Below are 7,891 nucleotides of genomic sequence, written 5' to 3' on the forward strand. Positions count from 1 at the left end.
CGCCGGTAAAGTCTGTGAGCCCGAGTTTAGGCCCCGGTGAGCCTAAACCCGTAATAAAGCCCTTTGCTTTTGCATGCGTGACTCGGTCTCCCTGGCGGTCTCTGGTTTCTGGGGGCAATAAAGAAATCTTGGGTATTATATACACTCTCTCTCTCTCTTTCAAAAACAAATAAAACATTAAAAAAAAACCATTACCACAACTCTAGAAGCCCCCCTTACAGTCCCTTTCAGTCACTACAGCCCAAGGTAACCATTATCCTAACTTCCAACACTGTAGATTAATTTGCTTGTTTTTTGACTTTATGTAAATGGAATCACATTATATATATATTCTTTGACTCTGGTTTCTTTCCCTCAACCTCCTATTCATGAGAGTTGCCCAGGATTTTTGTCTGGCAACAATTCATTCTCATTGCCACACAGTATTTTGTTTCATAAATATACTTCCATCTATTTATTCCTTCAACTGCTGGTGGGTTTTTGGGTTATTCTCAGTTTGGGGCTATTAAGAATAGTGCTGCTATGAACATTCGTATGCAGATCTTTGGATAAAAATATACATAAATTTCTGTCAGGCATATACTTCGAAATGGAATTGAATTGATGCATATGTTCAGTTTTAGATGATGTTCCAAAAGGACTGTGCCATTACGCACTCCCGCCAGGGATCAGTGAGACTTCTGGTTGTCACATCCTTGCCAACATTTGATGTTGCTCATCTCTTTCCTTTGAAAGCCATTCTGATGTGGTGAAGCGCCTTCTCTCCCTTTCTCACAAAAATGTACTTTAAAAAAATAAGTTTATTTATTTATTTTTGAGAGAAAGAGAGTGCACTCACATGCAGGGGAGAGGGGCAGAGGGAGAGAGAGAGAATCTCAAGCAGGTTCTGCACTAGCACACCACCCAGGCACCCCTAAATACATACTTTTCAAAAACATATATGGTGACCTGTGGAAAATGGTAACTGTGTTATAATGTCCTGAATAGGCAAAGTTAAAAGTTGGCTTCCAAATTAGTTTTGAAATCTCACATATCTCTTGTCCCGCCCGGCCCATGCTGGTGGTTGATGCAGGTTCCTGAGGGAGGGAGTGAGAATAGGGTAGGGCAGGGAGCACAGAGAATGGAGGCAAGACAAAGTTTCTGATCAAGCCCCATTTATTGAGAGAACACAAACATCTTATAAAGGGTTCAAGGCGGAAGCGAGGCAGCCGACCTAGGTCGGTTGCTAGGAAACAGGGTCAAGTGATAAAGGTTAGGGTAAAGGAGGAACCAAACTGAAGTTTTAGCACAGCGCCTGAGGGGCTGACACTGCCCAGCCTGCAGGCGGTTAATCTTTGTTCTTCTGGCAGCTCCCCACAATCTCTGAGAGCTTAATAGTCTTATTCATAATATTTTTAAGGGTTTCTCATTTCAAGGAAGTTTATGTGTTTATAAGCCTCTCCTACCATCCTGTTCCAGCGACCTTTTGCTTTATAACAAATGACTCCCAAAAACTTTGTGACACACACAAAAAAAGATATCTCGTAGATTCTTCTACACCAGGCATTTGGACAGGGCTTATCTGGGAGCAGTGGCTTCTGCTGCTCATGGTATCCAGTGAGGTGGTTCAGTAGTCTGGTCCGGAGAGTCAAAGAGAGCTCCATTCCCGTGTCCGGTGCCTTGAAGAAAGGGGCCATAAGGAGGGATTATCAAAAGGCGTGCCTCCATGTGGCCTTCTGGCATGATGGTCACAGGTAATCAGATTGACTTCCCCCAGAGCAAATGTCCTCAGAAGCGCCCAGCATCACTGCTACCACATTATGTTGGTTACGAGCAAGTCATAAGGATAGTCCAGATTTAATCTTTTATTCTTTTATAGTTTATTGTCAAGTTGGTTTCCATGTAACACCCATTGCTCATCCAAACAAGTGCCCTCCCCCACGTCCGTCACCTCCCTTCCTTGCTCCCCCTCCCCCATCAGCCCTCAGTTTGTTCTCAGTATTCAAGAGTCTATCATGTTTTGCCTCCCTCCCTCTTCCCAACTATTTTTTCCCCTTCCCCTCCCCCATGGTCCTCTGCTAAGTTTCTCCTGTTACATTTATGAGTGCAAACATATGGTATCTGTCCTTCTCTGCCTGACTTAGTTCACTTAGCATGACACCCTCGAGTTCCATCCATGTTGCTATGGATGGCCAGATTTCATTCTTTCTCATTGCCATGTAGTACTCCATTGTATATATACACCACATCGTCTTGATCCACTCATCAGGTGATGGACATTTAGGCTTTTTCCATGTTTTGGCTATTGTTGGCAGTGCTGCTGTGAACATCAGGGTACATGTGCTCCTATGCATCAGCACTTCTGTATCCCTTGGGTAAATTCCTAGCAGGGCTATTGCTGGGTCATAGGGGAGTTTTATGGATAGTTTTTTGAGGAACCTCCACACTGTTTCCCAGAGCGGCTGCACCAGTTTATATTCCCACCAACAGTGTAGGAGAAGGGCAGCCCAGATTTAAAGGGAGAGAAATTAAATCCCACCTCTTCATAGGGAAGTGGCAAGATCACATTCTAAGAGGGCACGGGGGTGGCAGTGTTGCTATGGCCTTCTTTGGAAAATACAATTTGCCACCCTCCACCTCCATTCTAACAAAGTCAGCCTGGCCAGGATGTACCTGAGAAGCGCCAAGGTAATTGTGGCCACCTCCATCTTTCATACTTTCCCTTTCCTGAACTCTCTCTCTTATTTTCTTACCTCTGTTCACTTTACTTTCTTATTTTCTTCTTTTTCTCCCCCATTCAATGAACTAAACTCACAGGGAAACCCACTGGGCATTTCTTTTTTTTTTTTTTTTTTAAATTTATTTTCGAGAGAGAAAGAGAGACAGCGTGAACAGGGGAGGGTCAGAAAGAGAGGGAGACACAGAATCTGAAGATAGACTCCAGGCTCTGAGCTAGCTGTCAGCACAGAGCCCAATGCATGAACCATGAGATCATGTCCTGAGCCAAAGTCAGATGCTTATCCTACTGACCCACCCAGGCACCCCCCACTGGGCATTTCTTAGCCTATTCTCCCCCTCCCTCCCTACATATCCCCAAGCCCTTTGAACCCCTGAGTGATAGAATACTGGGACACCTAGAACCATCGCATGTCAGGCCCGGAAGGGTCTTGACTAATTCCAGATGCGCTTTACATATGAGCAAGTTGAGGCCTAGAGAGGACAGGGGCTTTCCCAAGGTCCTACTTCAAGTAAGTAGCAGAGTTCTGGTGAGCACAGACCAAAACCTAGCCTGCAGCGTGTCCCAAAGAATACCAACGACTTTTCCTTCCATTCTGACTTCCTGAAAATAAAACCATTTGTTTCTGTTTCACAGTCATTGCCTCAACATTACAAGGTCTTTTTGGCCTCTTGGTCAAGGAACAAAACCAGTGCTGGCAGGCCTCTGTTCCCAGAGAGACCTGGCCTGGGTCCCGACCTTCAGAGATGGTGGGGGTCTTGTGGATGGAGCAAAGCGGGATTAGCTCAACCCGTCCCCCTCCAACCAATTGACTGCAGCCAGACACGATCTCTCCTTTCTGATGCTGAAGTCCAAGAATCCTCTAAACTTGAGTGTCAACTAGCAGCCAGTTTTGGACTTTTCTGGGCATCCAGGGGTGGTGAACTCCACTTAAGCTGATGATGACAGAAGTCAGGCTAAATCTGAAGTGACATAGGGCCAGGAGACACAACTCTATGTCCAGGCTGGAGAGACAGAGACTCTATTATGTTAGAACCTGTTTTGTCTGATAACTCTGCTCTGGAGGACGCGAGGGCCCAGGTGGATCCCAGGCTGGGCCACCAGACATCCCATAGCATCAGGGGCTGGACCTCAAGGGAAGAGCAAGGACTGGGGGACTGGGGGTGGCACATTGCTCTGGGATCTCAGTAGTAAAGACATGGAGAACATTCTGCTAAGAAGCCTGTCAGAACCTTTTGTGACCCACCAGCTCAGAACTTTGGGCCATAAAAATAGCAGCTGTGCAAATCGGTGATAAGCTAAGAGTGTGGCATGGGCATGCTGCCAGGGATGTCACCTTGGACCAAGAGTGAGTCCTGGAGGCTGTCTCTGTGTGTGAGAGACAGAGGGGAGAAATGGCATCTATTGAGGCCCCTGTTGACAGGAAAGGATTCACCAACCACTCCTGCATCCGGGCACGGGCACGGCGCATCGGGGCCTTCTATCCTTTCCTACATCCCTCCCCTCCCTCCTTCCAGCAGCCCTCTGCAGCTCTGACTGACAGGAGGCCCAGGACATGAAGAGTCATCACTAATGACCTTAGTCCCTCCTTGCCCACAGAGGCCATGCCCGAAGACCCTCCCAGGGGCCCGTTGTTGGGAGTGGTCCAGACAAGTCGCTCAGTGTCCCCTGCTTTTCTTCCTGGTGGGGTCCCTCCTTCCAGCTCATGTGCTCCTTCCTGCCAGACAAGTAAAGGAGCAATTCCTTTTTCCTGCATCCTCCCCTCCTGGAGAGAGAGGAAAAAGGGAAACCACTGCCCATGTCATTTCCCAGCCTGTGATCGGCCAGAGCCCACGCCTGGCCCTCGTCTGCATGGCCAGCTGCTGAGGCTGCATCAGCTTGGGCTGAACGTGTCTGAGCAGCTGCCACACTGGGCACGAAGCCAAGACCCTGGGAGCCCACCCTGTGTCTCCTTCCAAGAGTTGCAGTCTGTTCCTTGCATCTGATTTGGGGGCTGCTATGTATCATAACTGTAGTATCTATTGAGTGCTTCCTCTCTGGAAGCTGCTCTTCTATAAATTCTACAGGGACTACTGTGTTTAGTCTCTTTTCCACTGCTCTACGAAGTCAGCATTATTATTCCCATTTTACAGATGAAGGAACTGAGGCACAGACAAGTTCAAACAACTTACCCGAGGCCTCTGGTGCTAGAGCCAGGATTCAATCCCAAGACCTCTCATGCTAGAGCTCACCCTCCAGGCCCCAGGTGGACTGACTCTGTGGATTACGTGGCCTTAGAAGGTATCTGACCCCGCACCGTGGTAAGTGGCCAGACTTCAGCCAGCAGGTAGCCCATGAACCCCATAGCTTAGAATACTGGGCACCGTATCAGGTACCACCCTCTCCCCTGCCTCTGCAGGTCCCTCCTTCTCCCTCCACTCCTTTGCTATAGACGGCGCCCCTCGCTCAGGCCCAGGGTGTCTGGGCCCCTGGAGGAATGAGGTGCAAATGTGGGCAGAGTGGTTTGTTCTAGTTCCACGATGCTGACATCTGTCTTATCTGGAACCACTAAAAACTCTGTCATGGGCACTTGCAGGCTGTGAGACCTCAGACCATCCCTGGGCAGATCCAAGGGATGATTTTCCAGTTCCAGCAAAAAACCCTCATCTAAGGGAAAGGAAAGGAATGGGCTCCAGGAATCTGTCCGGCCACTCCCCCGCTAACTTTGACCACTACCTTTCTAGATAACAGATGCCCACTCTCCAATCTAACTCACCACACAGAGCTTCTCCAGCCACTCCTGCTCCTTCTCCCCTCTTTCCTTTTCCTACCCTAGGGCTCCCCTTCCTGGTCTGTCTCTATGTCCAGTGAGCTCTCTGTGCTCCTTCCTTCCATCCCTGCCCCTGACTTTGCTGCTCCCTTCTCACTTTTACTAGGATCTAAGAATCCCTCCTCACCCAGCCTCTGTCCCACCAAAACTAACTCCCTAACACCCACTTTGGGACTCAAATCCTCTCTCCTAGACTCCACCACATTGAGGATGAAGGTTCAGGGTCTGGAAAACAGAGGCCCTCTGACAGAGTTCTCAGTGGACCCAGAGTGAGGATCTGCAATCAAGTGGATGACAAGTCCTCTTGCCTACATACAAGTCAGGGCCGCCACTCTTGTTCTCTCTGAGGCTGGAGCTGCCTCCCTCTGCCACCCATATGGGGCACAAAATCTGGAGCCCATTAGCATGAATTCTCTGAGTTGCTTTGACTCAGAAGCATGCTAATTTTATGCAAACTGAATGCAAATGAATATAGAAAACTAGGCGACCCTGAATTACTGGAAATTAGAGGCTCCCCTGACGGAAGACTTACAGGAATTTTGGAATCTACTTCCCAATAGAAATGTAAAAATAGTGTGGCCTCCAGTTGGGGGTTGGGGAGCGACATAGCTGGAAGACATTCAGAGAAAAGAACAAACACAGTCTGCATTTCCTAGTCGTTTCTAAGTGACCCAGCAAAAGTCAGAGGAAGGAAACGTATCTGGCCACCAAAACCTTCCCTCTTTCTCCTCTCTTGGCACTGAGCTCAGCGTTCAGCTCCTCGCCCTGCGGCAACCACCCTATGGTATACATCTTGGAGAGGAGAGAACCCAGGGAGTTGTGGCATCTTTGGAAATAGGCATTTTATGTATATCCCACTCGCCATGACAATACCCCAATATTTTCTTCTCCCCTTGCATCTCCTACATGGACCATCTTCTGCTTGTTCTCACTGGGTCTGGCTGGTGAACTGTACAGAATGTTCTGGAACCTAACCAGGAGACTTAGGGAGTCTGGATGTTCACATAAAGACCTCAGAGGATATCCCTCGGATAGGTCAACCCAGGCACAGAGCCTTAGGCACCTCATTTCTAGGAGGGAGAAAAGGACCACTCTGAGAAAGGACAGGGGAGAAGAAAGGTGGCCCCAGAAGCAACAATCCATTCTTCGACCCTAAATTGTGATGTTCCAAATAACTTCAAAAGGCAGATGCTGCCCTTTTCTTAAAGATTTAAAGAGAAGAAAAGATTTTTCCAAAATACTTCCAACAGGCTACCCAGTTTCATCAGAATGTTTTTATCTGTATTAACATAAATGTCTGATGCTACTAAGGAAGTAATTTCTTTCTGGTCTTTTCCTCCAAGTCAATAGCTCCTAGTTATTAAGGCAATACTCCAGCAAACCCCTAACACACATCATGAAAAGACCTGAAGACAACTTCCCCGAGATTTAGGGACCGCTCACCAATTCCTGGAGAGGAGATCGCTCAGACTAAACCCCTCACCCCCAGGTGAAAAGGAACAGTGAGTATTCATCCTCATTCTCCTAACTAGATAGAAAGCTTACTGAGGGCCAACTGCCAACTAGTCAGCATGTGGGGTTACCCAGGAGAAGAAAAACGTGCTAATCTGTACACGTACACGAGAAGGGCCTGCTTGTGTAGCAAGCATGTTATGTATATTATATCCTTCAAGTCTCATAACAGCCCCACTAGACACAGAACATTCCCACTGTACAGATGAGGAAATTAAGGCCAAGAGAGTTAACGTCACTTGCTCAAGGTCACACACCTGAGGCAGAATAGTATCCATATTCTCCTTTTCTTCCTAAGCACATGTTCACCTACATTTCCCAGCCCTCTTGTTGTTACAGGCTGGCCAAGTGACTAATTTCTGGCCAATGAAATGGTGACAGAGATGATTTTTTGCCACTTCCAGGCCTGGCCCATAAAAATCTTGCATGTAGTCCTTCATCCCCTTTCCTGTCACTATCTGGACAGCCACGGCACCACAAAGCCACGTGATTAAGATGGGAGGAGCTTGGTCTCTGAATGGCTCAGTGGAGCAGAACACCCTTCACCCTGCCGTCTGCCACCTGCTCTGGGCTCTGACTTGGGCTAATAAATCTTCCCCGTTTTAAGACACTGAGATTTTAGCTTATCTGGACTAACCACCTGGTGAAGGCAAGATCTGAAACCAAGTCCATCAAACTCCAAAGACCATCCTCCCTCATTAAGCCATCTTGCTACACAATACAGCAGAAATATAAAAGTTGAACTATAAATTATTATCTAATCTCACAGTTCATCTCTTCCCCATCCATGCTTCTACAACCAAATACTAGAATCCTAAAGATTTTGGAAGAAGTTTAAAGATTTACAACAAAAT

Source organism: Suricata suricatta, chromosome 3, assembly GCF_006229205.1.
Source record: "Suricata suricatta isolate VVHF042 chromosome 3, meerkat_22Aug2017_6uvM2_HiC, whole genome shotgun sequence".
Lineage (NCBI taxonomy): Eukaryota > Metazoa > Chordata > Mammalia > Carnivora > Herpestidae > Suricata > Suricata suricatta.